The following is a 13253-nucleotide window of genomic DNA, read 5'->3' as shown; positions in this document are numbered from 1 at the left end:
AATGGGACAAGAGGTCAAGGGGATTTTATTTTGTTTTGTTTTTACAGCATATTTATGTACAGATGAAAATTATGCAGTAAAGAGGGGGAAACTAATGATACAGGAAGAAGAGGGCTGAACTGTAGGAGTCAAAACCCTTCAATAAGCAGGAGGATAGGATACAGTGCACGAGTGGAGGGGTTGGTCTTGGGAACGGGTACCCTCCCCCCTGCTGTGAGAGGAAGGACAGCAGAATGTAGGGGCACAGGTGGTTGGTTCTACCAGGAGGAGTCCTCTATGGTTGTTTTCACTTTCTCAGGAAAATATTCAGCTGAGAGTGAGGACATAGAGGGGATGATGGAATTTTGAGAAGCGGGGAAGAAAGTATAAAGAGTAGGCACAAAATTAGGAGAGCAAGTTGGATAGCAGAGTATTAGAATTGCCAGGCTCACCTAAAGTGAGGGCTCACCTAAGATATATGGTCCTTAATTTTTTTTCCAGCTTTATTGAAATATAACTGACATATAACATTGTGTAAGTTTAAGGTGTACAATGTGTTGATTTTATACCCTTACATATGGTGAAATGACTACCACAGTAGCATTAGCTAACACCTCCATCATGTCACGTAACTACTATTTCTTTTTTTGTGGTGAGAGCATTTAAGAGCTACTCTCTTAGCAACTTTCAAGTAGATAATATGGAATTATTAACTATAATCACCGTGCTGTACATTAGATCACCAGAACTTACTCATCTTATAACTAGAAGTTTGCACTCTTTGACTGACATCTCATGTCCGCCCACCCCCCAGCCACTGGCAACCACCATTACACTCTTTTTTTTTAATGAAACATTTTATTATGTGACTTGCAAACCGGCACTCCCAATTACTTCCAAAACCATTTATTGTCAGCATCAACAATAAATTAAGTGGGTGCGGTGCGCGAGGGGGCAGCGTAGACGGCGAGGTTCTTTGGTTTGGCAGAGGGGAGGGCTGTTGGCTGGGGCCTGCAGTATGCCACTTCAGTGAGGGGCTCACCCGTGGCCACCGGGCTTGTCACCTTTCTGGGTGCCACTCCCCGAGCCGGCCCGACGCGACGCAGCAGTAGCGTGGCACCGATTCCTCTCTGGCTCTTGGGTGCTGCTCTGAGCGGCGTCACCCTGTATACCAGAAAGCTGGCAGGCACTATGGGGAAGAAACAAAACAAGAAAGTGGAGGAGGTGCTAGAAGAGGAGGAAGAGGAACCTGTGGGGGAAGAAGTTCTCGACCACGGAGTGGTAAAGGGCAAAGTGGAGTAGCTCCCAAAGCGGAAGGGTTCTCAGATGAGGACGGCCCGTGGGAACCGGAAGAGAACCTCGGCTGCCCCGACCTCATTGCCGAGTTTCTACAGTCACAGGAAACACACATGAGACAAATAAGTCAGACAGAGGCCAGCGCAAAGCTGACTCTGATTCTGAAGATAAGGGAGAGGAGAGCAAGCCAAAGAAGAAGAAAGAAGTCAGAAAGACCACAAGGCTTCGCCAGGGTTTGGAGGTGGAGTGGATTATTGGAGCTACAGACTCCAGGGGAGAGCTCAGTTCCTGATGAAATGGAAAAACTCTGATGAGGCTGACCTGCCTCAGTGGTCCCTGCCGAGGAAGCCAATGTCAAGCGCCCACAGGTTGTCATATCCTTGCATGAGGAAAGGCTGACATGGCATTCCTACCCCTCGGGGGATGATGACAAAAAAGAGAACAAGAAATAACTCTCCTGAGTACCAGCCCTTGTCACATGACTGTAGGTTTCAAGTGGGAAGGGAAGGAGTTCTGCTTGTCTTGACGCCATACAGGTGGCTTGAGAAGACGTCCTTGGAAGAGCCAGTGTAGCTTCTGTGCCCTACAGCAGCCCAGGTGCTTTAAAGCCATTCCATGCTGTATAGTTTGCACACCCACCACAGGAGGGGGAGGAGGATAAGTGTTTCGAGGCAGCCCATTCTGCACTTTGCTGAGAAAAGTAGAGGCCCTTCCATGAAGGACAGAACTTGCAGAATGGGTGTGTGGGAAAGCAGAAAGATACTGTAGATCTTCACAGAGCGTCTCCTCAACCCACAGCCTTCTTCCCAATGGTGTTATCTCTGCATTTTTACAGCGTAGCATGTGTGTAGTTTGTGGCTATTACTGGTGTGTTATTTGGCGGTGGGAGGGACTGGGGGGAGGAAGGGAGATGAGTAGGATCATTTTTGTTAAAATTTGGGGCCTGATTGGGGAAATGGTGAAACGATGGAAAGAACAAACAACTAATGATGATTCGGTTCTGTGTCCAGAATATTGTATCTTTTCAAAAAATGTCAGTGGCAACCTAAACAAGGACTGTGAGAGACTCTTTAAAAGCTGTGAATACTTGAAACTTATAAGCCAAGATGTTCCTTGCCTGAGCTTAATGCTGTTCCCAACAAAGGACTAAGCCAGTTAATAAGTTACTGAAGCTGCCATTTTGGGGATGGAAACTGGTTGAGGAGGGAGTCTTTTGTTGGAGCATAGACACAGGCAGATCGTTGTCTGAGAGGTGCTAATTCCTGAAGTTGACAAGAAGACCCCTTCTTTCCCATTATAAAGTTATAAATATCAGCTCGTCCATCCAAGCCACTGGCTGAGGTATTTGAGGAGGGGAAGAGGAAGGTATAGGAGGTGGGAGAGTAGGGGACAACAAGGGCCCATGCTCTTAGGGTGAAAAATTCTTGGAGCCTCTCTGTTTTTTGAACTTTGAACTCTGAAACCATTGGTGACAAAGTTCAGTCACTGACAGCACAAGTTCGTTGTATCACTTCAAGAGTGATTAAATTTTCATGCTGGGGCAGTGGTTCACTTTAAAACACAAAACAAAACAAAATAAAACAATTTTTTTAATCATAAGAGTTGACTAATACCCAAAATGCTGTCTTGAATCACGAGCTTCATCAGTTCTTGACATCACATAGGCTGGCGTCGAGAACTCCATTGTGAAATCTTTTCTGGCTTGTGTTAGGTTTCTGTGGAAACTTTGTTAAAATGTAAACTTCATACTGCATTGTCAGTTTTTGTCTTAATAAAGCTATAGATTTATAATCCTTAAAAAAAACACAACAATAAATTAAGTGGATAATGCAACAAGACCACTATGAGGAAGGGCAGCTTCAAAAGGATATGGTCTGGTTTCCTTAAAAAAAAAAAAGTTTCTTATTCCATATTCACATAGCCCTGTGTATCTTCCTATTCTTTTTCTATTTCTAATCATCTTCCACAAATTGCTGAGTGTGCAAAATTAGGAGCCAGAAGATATTCACAAATTTCAATACTCTCCCTGCCACTGGCTCTTTGGATCTCTACTCTCTGTTTCTATGAGTTTGGCTTCTTTAGATTCCACATATAAGTGAGATCATACAGTATTCGTCTTTCTCTGTCTAACGTATTTCATTTAGCATGATGCCCTCAAGGTCCATCCACATTGTTGCAAATGGCAGGATTTCTTTCTTTCTCATGGCTGAATAATACGGTCCTTGATTTAAAGTGAGGTCGGTCAGTCTGGTTGTGTATTTAATTCCAGCCAGTTTAGCCACATGGGGGCAGATGTGAAGTAGGCAGAGAAAAACAGATGACGATGCTTTGGTGGAGGGAGACATTGTGGGGTAGGAAGACGGAGAGTTTAGCTTGGCATGTGTTGGGTTTGAAATATTTAAAGAGAGGCAGGTAGAGCTGTCTAGTAGACAGTTGGAAATGAGGAGTCTATGCTATAAATAAAGGTTTGAGAATTACTCACTGGTTCAACAAACATTGACTGTGTGTCCTGTGTGCCAGACACAGTTCTAAACCCTGGGGTTCAGCAGTGAACAAAAGACAGAGATGAGATGTGCAGCCCAAGGATGTGCAAGATGGTCCTTTCGTATGTGGGTAGAAAATATTTGAACCTCCACTTATATATTTGTTATATCCTTTAATATATATCTTTATATGGGTCTTATTAATTTTATAATACATTAACAGTAGTACATATATTATTACATAATAAATATGTATATGTTGGGAGATGCATGCTCAAAAATTATTTACTGACAAAGGTGCTTGATCAAAAACCTTTGGGAACGACTAGCCACATGTAAGATAGTCGAGGGAGAGGGATTGTAGTCAAGTTCCCCCAAAACTGACGCTGTTGAGGATGTATATAAGGAATTAGATTAGCTTTCTGCAGGGCACAGCCCCTGAATTATCCCATCCTGTGTTGGGAATTAAAATTCCAAAGTGATGAGCCTTCCGGAAATGGGACAGAATAAAAATATCAAGAACTTTATCAAGATTGTGCTGTTGAAAAACAGAACAAGCTGCCATGTGACAAGGTAGAGACCATTTGGCAGAGGCAAGATGACTGTTGGTGAGGCAGGCTGTAAAGGAAGGTAGTCTTTTCAGGACTCCACTGATTTGGTGGAGAAGATTGGACCATGTGACCCTCAAGTGTCTTGTAACTCTAAGCATCAATGCGTGTATGAAGAATGAGCCCTGAACTTGGAATTATAATAATCTCTTTATGCAAGGAGTTGGATAGAGGAAGGGTGAGTCATAGCCTCGCATCTACAAACAGAGGGGTGATGGTCTGCCCAGATTGTAGCGAAGGGAGTGCTGGAGAATGTGTCAGCATTTCCAGCTCACTTCGTGGGAGAGGGGGCCTGAGGAGCAGATGTGAACATTTTGGTTTCTGTGGTTGGTATTTTCCTATCACGGAGAAAAGTGACTCACAAGGTCCCCACAACCTGATGAAAATCACCCGGAGAGACAGCTCAGAATAGTGGAAAGTTACTCCATGTATCATGGTCTCTAGTGTTTTCAGGTGAGGAAACTGAAGCTCAGAGAGGCTAAGAAACTACCTCGAGTCACTCAGCTGATTAGTGGCAGAGCTGGAATTCAAAGCCAGGGCTATCTAACTTAAAATCCTACGTTTTCTTTGCTTTGTGGTAAATTGGAGAAATGCCTTAAGAAAACACAAAGGGCTGCAGGTGGTCAAAGTAGCAAGAATGCATTCAGAAGGACACAGTGGGCTGCTGTAACAAAGAGAAGCAGGAATTACCCAAACCAAACAGTGGTTTCAACAAGACGGAAATATTTCTCTCTCACCTAATGGTCTGAGCATAGGCCACCCAGGACTGATGTGACAGCTCCATTGTGTTGGGGCCCAGGCTCCTTCTAACTCTTGGCTCTGCCCTCACTTATGGTGTTGCCTTTATCTGCATGGTTGAAGATGGCATCGCTCCATACCATGTCCACTGGGTCTGCATTTCTTGCAGCAGGAAGAGAGAGAAGGAGACGGGAGTCCCTGGGTCCCTTTAGGTGTGATCCGTCATTGCACACTTTGCTTCTGCTCACAGACGCTTGGCCAGAACTAATCACATGGCCACACGGAGTCACGAGGGAAGCTGGAAAATGTCTTCCTTCCAGGTGGCTATGTACCCAGTTAAAAATCAGAGATGCTATTTCTAAAAGGAGAAAGGGGGAATGGGTACTGATAGGCAACCAGCAGCCTGTGACACAGAAAATTACATCTGTTAGAAGAACAAGAAAAAAGTGCATAGAGGTAGGATTCAGACTGTGCTAAAGGGAAGGAGGGCATTCCAGTTATGGGAAACAGCCTGGGCAAGGGCAGAAGAGACAGGCTTCGTTAGAAAAGAGCTGGTAGCCAAGTTTGGAAGAGTTTAGGAGTGTACGCAAGGAAACTCTAAGAAACAAGACTAAAAATTTTTGTCACAGGCCTTCAATATATCAGGTGAGGAATTTGTACTGCCTCTTGGTAGGCAAGAGATTGCAGGTCTGTAAGCACAAAGGATGTTATGGTTAGGGTTGTACTTTTCAAAGATTGTTCCAGCAGTTGTATGCATAGTGTGGATGGAGGAAGGCAAGATAGAAAGTGGGAGGGGATAGTGGAAAAACACCAGACCGGGTTCAGGAGGCCTGGCTGCAAACCCAGCTCTGCCATTAACCAACCATTGCGAGTGGTTAAGAGTCCGGCTCTGGAGTCCCTGCATGCACATCTCAGCCCCACCACTCATCAGCCATGCAGAAAAACTGAGTAATCCATGGAGAGTCCTTAGCATGTGCCAGGAACATGGCAAGTGTTAACTTGCTGTTGAAAAGTTAGTTAATATAACGGTTAATGTAATGTAAAAGTTGATGTAATTGGTTAGATGTAAAGTTTCCTTAGTTAAATGTAAAGGTTCAGTGAGTTGATTTCTAAAGACACTTTCAGCTCTAAAATTCCCTGATTTTACTTTAGACTATAAACATGAATACGTGTTTAACACTAGCTGAGGAAATCTGAAAATAATATTTTAGAGTACTTTTATTTCCATTAAGTAACATATTAATATTGTTAAACTGACATTTGCTCCCCAGACCAAATTATAATATTTGTTGATTGGAGAAAAAGAGAATTATATTCAAATCATGTTTTACTTAATGCAAAAAAAAATGGTGATATCCTGGGGCATTGAGGCAATACAGCCGCCCAGCTATGAGCTTCTAGCTTGTGTCTTAGAAGAGGAGTGGGGACTCCATGCCACCTGTTAGTTTTCTGAATCAAATTGGGATGTAGGTTCTTTATCACGGTCTTTTGAGGAAGCTACTAAAGAGATCCCTAGGTCCAAATGCACCTCCTAGATAGATTTTCTACTTCCTGGAGCATTACTGGGGACCCTTGGATCCCAGGTTTGGGAGAGCAGGGCTGTGCAAAGGAGCCACACCTCTGTAGCTAAAAGAGGTGGATAAAAGGGATACAAGCAGCCAGTCTAATATTGTTTAGTCCATGTTATGGGTTCAATTTTGTCCCCCCAAATTCATATGTTGACGTCGTAACCAGTACCTCAGAATGTGACCTTAGTTTGCGATATGGTCTTTATAGAAGTAATCAAGTTAAAACGAAGCCATCAGAGTGGACCCTAATCCAGTACAGCTGGTGTGCTTATAAAAAGGGGAAATTTGGAGACAGTCATGCACACAGGGAGAATGTCATGAGACGATGAAGGCAGAGACCAGGATAATGTTTGTAAGCCAAGGAACAACAAAGACCACCAGAAAAACACCAGAAACTAGATGAGAGGCTTGGAACAGATTCTCTCGCACAGCCCCCAGAAGGAGCCAACCTTGATTTTGGACTTCTAGCCTCCAGAACCGTGAGATAATACATTTCTGTTGTTTAAGCCCCCCAGTCGATGGTACTTTGTTACGACAGCCCGAGCGAACTCATACAGTCCACATCACACAGAAGATGAAATGACCAGCACTTAGAAAAATACCTGCACATATTAAATGTTCAGTAAATATTTGTTAGGTGAATAAATGAATGCATAAACAGTTTTGAATAATGAATGGCCTCTCACCTCCTCTCCCTTCAGGAATTCTCCCTCAGTCGTAAGCTGCACACATCGCACCCTCACTGGAGAACAAGGAAGGGAAGAGGGGGTCATGAGAGCGGGAAGAAGAAGCTGCCAGCATAACCTACAGTTGCTAGAAATTCTCCCCAGATTGTGGGTGCCTGAGCCTTGGCCACACCTGCTAAGTCCAGGGAAATTCACCTAGGAGAGTTTAAAACCTACCATTTATTATTATTTATTATTAGAGCTAAGAACATATTCGTGTCTATAAATTTACTTAGTTTCTAAAATCAGCAAAATAGCTTAAAATGCATTTGGAAGTTTTGAGGACCTCAGGTAACCTCTGATGTATATTTTCAGAGCAGTTTTCGACTTCATTGTGAAAGACATCTGAGTTTCTGGGAAAATATAATCCGTATGTTTCTGGCCCATTTGTCCTGACAACCTCAGGAAGACTTTCTTTGTAAGCATCGCGTGAGGGAGAAGAAATGCTAGAGACCTTCAACCCGTTCTCTTCCAATGAGTTGCATTTCTTTTGCCAGCCTCAGTTGCAAAGTCGTTCGATTCAGTCCTATCCTGTTTCCCAATCTGCTATCAGAGCTCACCAGTGACCTTTTTGGTTGTTTCTTTTTCAGAGCTCAGTCTCCCGACCATCAGACGTGCCTTGAGTTAAGCTCACACACAGCTTACACAGACCCAGCCCCAGGCATCCCGTCCTTTCCTAAACAGTAGAGCTTTGCTTCGCTTCTCTAACCACCTCTCCCTGATGCATCTCTTAATGGAAGGTGGTGAATAATTTCTTTTAGAGTTTGAGGTATAAAAAAAAATCATCTAAGGGGCCAGCCCGGTGGCGCAAGCGGTTAAATGCGCACGTTCCGCTGCGGCAGCCCGGGGTTCGCCAGTTCGGATCCCGGGTGCGCACCGACGCACCGCTTGTTAAGCCATGCTGTGGCGGCGTCCCTTATAAAGTAGAGGAAGATGGGCATGGATGTTAGCCCAGGGCCAGTCTTCCTCAGCAAAAAAGGGGAGGATTGGCATTGGATGTTAGCTCAGGGCTGGTCCTCCTCACAAAAAAAAAAAAAAAAAAAAATCATCTAAAACACAGACACCCAAAGAGTTGGACAAGGTAAGGCCTTGCTTGGTATTAGGAGAAACAAAATGTTTGTCCCATGCAGGTCAGCAGAGGAGAGTTTCATAATAAATTCTTATGTGTCTCCTGTTCAGACAAATGTGAAGCTCTAGTCCAGGAAAACTCCAGAATATATGAGCCACATGGGACCGAGCCCCTTCCATTCAATGCCTCTTACGACAGGACTCTTTACTTTGGGATTTGTTTTATTTGGTTGGTCATTGTTTCCTATAAGTAAGTAACTTCATAAGCTCTCAAAAATCCCATCATTGTTTGTAAGCAGCAAAAAGAAATTTGCATGAGAATTTTGTCCTTGGAATGAAAACATTTTATTGGTAGAAGATGTAAGAGGGAGAGAAACAGTTAATGCTAGGGACAGAAAACCTGTCTGTCTTGAGACAAGCTAAAGAATGTGAAGAAACATTGCAGAGCTGGCTGACTCAGCTGCATCGTGGCTGTGCTGTCAGTCACTTACAGACAAGGGACATCCCACCACTTAAGGAGGCACAGAGCACTGCCGGCTTAGGTCTTCTCAGTCTTAACTCCTGTAGCATTTACTCAACCTGAACCTCAGGTTCCCCACTTGAGGAATGAAATCACAGTAAACCCTCTCTGTTCTGATTCTTGGAAAAGAAGAGCAATTTGTGTTAGCAAAAGTGCCGAAGTGCATTATTTTTTTTCAACCTCACATACCTAGTGTTAAATTAATTCACATTCCTCATTTCACGATACATTATTCTAATTTGTCCTTGGGAAGTCTCTTCCATTCTTTTTCTTCCTTCCATTTTTCTTTCTTCCTCACTTCTTTTATACCCTTTATCTCCCTTTTACACCACCATCCATTCTAATGTGTTTAATACGTATTATTGTGTGTATGTGTGCTTCCAATATGAATAATGTGCTCTGTGGATATGTGTGCTATTTTTTGCATACTGTATTGTGTTGTAGACTTATGATATGCAAACTCAACATTTATTCATCTGCTGTCCCAGTGATGGATGTGCAGATCACCTTCAACAATCCAGTCCAGAAATAGGCTGCCGTGAATTCATTTATTCAACAAATGTTTATATGAGCAACTACTATGTTCTAGGTGTGGTTCTAGGTACTTAGGATGTATCGTAAAACAAAACAGATAAGAATTCCTCTACTTTTGGTGTTTATAATCCCACAGAGGGAGATAGAAAATAAACGAAAAGACTTAATAAATTAGTCAATTACATAGTATATTAGAAAGTGATAAATATGATAGGGAAAAAGAAAAAATAGATCAGAGTAAGGAGGATTGGCACTATAAGGAGGGGGCGCGCAGCAATTTGAATAGTTGGTCAGGTAGTCGTTCGAGCGTAGGATGGAAGGAGATGAGAGGATAACCACACAGATACCTGAGGGAGGAGAGATCGGGAGAGGGAACAGCCACTGCAAAGCCTTAAGGCTAGAACATGCCAGACGTGTTCTAGGAACAGCCAGCAGACCAAAGCGACTGCAGCAGAGGGAGCAAGAGAGAGGGAAGATCGTGTAAGGCCTTGGAGGGCGTTTAGAGGACTTTGATTTTTATTTTAGGTGGGGAACATTTGGAGAGAGTAGAGCAAAGGATGTCATGATCTGATTTGTGTTTTAAAAGGATCACTGGCTGCTGTGGAGAAAAGAAGGCATGAAAAGCAAAATTAAAAGCAGGGATTCTGGTTAGAAAGCTTTTGTAATAAAAGAGCAAGAGACGATGATAGATGAGGCCAGAATGAAAGTGGTCAAGATGGTGACAGGTGGTCAGATTTGGGACAAATTTTAAACTTAAAACTGATAAGATTTCTCAAAGTTCCACTTCTACTTAGGATGTAGAAAACCACAAGAATACATTGCTCCCATACTAGCAATGAGAAAAATCTGGATAATCTATAAAATCATAACTTTTCTTAAGTCCATCAGAAAACTGAGGTCTCAAGGCAACCAAAGAAACAGAATTCAAAAAAGTAACAAGATTCTCCTAGGAGAAACAAGATACACAGACTGTTTCACTTTTGGCAAGATCCAGTGGGGAGAGGTGGCTGCCATAGATGTGAGTAAGAAGAAAAAAAACTAACATGTTAGCAAATTCCTGAGACCTGGTGTGGGCTGGTGTGCCAGTGTGGTGTAACAGAGCTGTAGCGGCAAGGGGGGATCTCACTCTCCAGCTCTTCTCCACCTGCCTCTCTCTAACAGGTGTTCACAAAGATTGAGGGCAGGGCAGGAGACCAGAGAGAGCCCCCCTCAGCAGCCCAGGTGTGTAGGAAATGATCAGATGCCACTAGAGAACAGGAAAAAACCACTGCATGCTTCCCCCAACCTTCATGTCATACAAAGCAAAATCTCATGCCACTGGGGGACATGCAGCAAAAACATCTCACCTCCAGAGCTACTGGGGGAGGGGTGGAAGGAAAACCCATCTGCCTTTGGGTGAGGGATATAAAGGCCTCCTTCCTGGCGCACAGGAACCAGGCAAAGATCCACTGCTTCTGGGGAAGGATAGAAGCGGAAAACACACGCCCTGGAGGAGGGGAAAGAAAATCTCTTGGCTCCAGGATCTCACAAAGCAGGGGTCTGCTACTGCTGGGGAAGGGACAGGAAAATTGCTCCTGCCAACGGTACACACCAATATGAGACAGAGTTTACTGCCACGTGGGGTGGGGGGAGGTGGGGACAGGACAGGAGAGGGGAGAAACAGGAATGCTGAGAGATCCTACATGCAAGGCCAAGTGCGCAGTCCCTGCCTAAGACTAAGGCTGGATCAGGAGCATTGAGGATCCCCTCCTGCCCACCGGGAGCTCAGCACCAAGTAACAAGCACCAGTGGTCTACTGTGAAGGAGGGGCAAGAACAGAGAAAGAGAACCCCTCTGTGGCGCCAGCTTGCAGAGACGGCTGAAATCTGAAGGTGGAGCAGAAACACAGAAAAAAATGATCTAGTACCCAAGGACTCCACTAAGCGAAAGATAAAGGCAGAATGCCACTGGGGGAATTTGAATTCAGTGGTGCGCTGGAGGTCATGACAGCGACAATAAAACCCCAACCTAGCTCAACTACTGAGCAGATTGACTCAGTCCCCCACACGAATAGCCTGACAGAAGAAGAGGCACGCCCACTTTCGGGAGTCAATATCGGTACCTCAGTCTCTCCTGTTCTTCAAACACAACGCCTGGCAGTCAATGAAAAATGGTGAGAGGTAAAAGAGCAAGGGGAAAAAAAAAAGATCTATTGTTTTTGTTTTCCCCAGTTTTGTTGAGATATAATTGACATATAACATTGTATAGGTTTCATTATTATCATATAACATGATTTGATATATGTGTATGTTATGAAATGATTATCACAATAAGTTTAGTTAACATCCATTACCTCACAAGTTTTTTTTTCTTGTGATGAGAACTTTAAGATCTACTCTCTTAGCAACTTTCAGATATACAATACAGTCGTGTGTCACTTAACGACAGGGATACATTCTGAGAAAAGTGTCATTAGGCAATTTTGTCATTGTGTGAACATCATAGAGTGTACTTACACAAACCTAGATGGTATAGCCTACTAAACACCTAGGCTATATGGTACTAATCTTATGGGACCACTATCGTATTTGCGGTCCATCGTTGACCACAATGTCATTATGCAGTGCATGACTGTACGGTATTATTATTAACTGTCACCATGCTGTACATTACATCCAGAACTTATTAATCTTATAACTGGAAGTTTGTACCTTTTGACCATCTTCCCCCTTCTCCCATTCCTTCCCTCCCCCCGCCCACCTCTGGCAACCACCAATCTGTTCTCTGTTCCTGTGAGACTCATTGTTAAGAAATAAAGCAATCAACAGAACTAGATCAGAGATGCTGGAATTATCACAAAGTGTGTCTTTAAAATAACTATGATTTATATATTAAAGGAACTAGTGGAAAAGTTGAACTGCATGCATGAACAGATGGGGAATTGACCATTCATAGGCAAGGAGGAATGGGATTAGGATAACCCTTTGAACAGTTGCAGGTCATTGTGGCTGGTGTGTGTGTGGGGTGGGGGGAGCATGGGGACCATCATTTTATAACCATAAACAGCCCTGCCTGTAAACTGAAAAATATCAAGGCTCTGCTAGCAAGGAATAAGAAAATGATTATGATGTAGGCAACCAGCAGCCAACATTGCAAGGGCACTTATAGGGCATGGAAGTCACTACTTTTTACAGGATACTTTTCAAAGACCTAAGGCAAACTCTATGTTCTTCTCTTCCCACAACATTCTAGGGATTTGTGTGTGTGTGTGTGTGTGTGAAGATTAGGGTAGTGTAAGAAGGGATGAACACAAAAACACCAAAGCCACATCTCCGTTATCCCTGGACTGAGACAGACCTCATCATACAATAGATGAAGAGGCCTTAATAGACTCCAGGAAGAAACAGAGGTGGGGGGAAAAACTCAAAAAGGAAATCAAGCAGAAACACTGGATGGGAAAGAGAACAGGATAAACAGAGCTGAGAGGATAAACAAATGGACTGAGAATGCAGTAGAGGTGAAGAAAAGAAGGAAAAAAGACAGACCATGCAGAATTAAAACCAACTTCAGTATCATTGTGAGTTATATAACTGCAAATCACTGAAAACTTCACTATAGTGGCTTAAACAAGGAGTTGTTTGTTTTTTTTCTCACATAACATGAAATCTGGAAGTTGACAGTTGCTAACATAGGTTCAGTAGCTCAATGATGTTAGAATTGACATCTTCATCATTGCAAGATGGTTGCCACAGCTC

At 43.4% G+C, this 13253-nt stretch overlaps 1 pseudogene; it reads left to right on the top strand.

Annotated features, from left to right (window-relative positions):
* The first annotated feature begins 1170 nt into the window (after positions 1 to 1170).
* Positions 1171 to 1727, top strand: LOC101391367 (chromobox protein homolog 1 pseudogene; annotated as a pseudogene).
* Positions 1728 to 13253: the final 11526 nt, after the last annotated feature.

This window comes from Ceratotherium simum, chromosome 8 (assembly GCF_057802395.1).
Source record: "Ceratotherium simum simum isolate JZ-2026a chromosome 8, ASM5780239v1, whole genome shotgun sequence".
NCBI classification, from domain to species: domain Eukaryota; kingdom Metazoa; phylum Chordata; class Mammalia; order Perissodactyla; family Rhinocerotidae; genus Ceratotherium; species Ceratotherium simum.
Note: the sequence above shows the minus strand (reverse complement) of the source record. Positions and strands in the feature narration are given on the sequence as shown.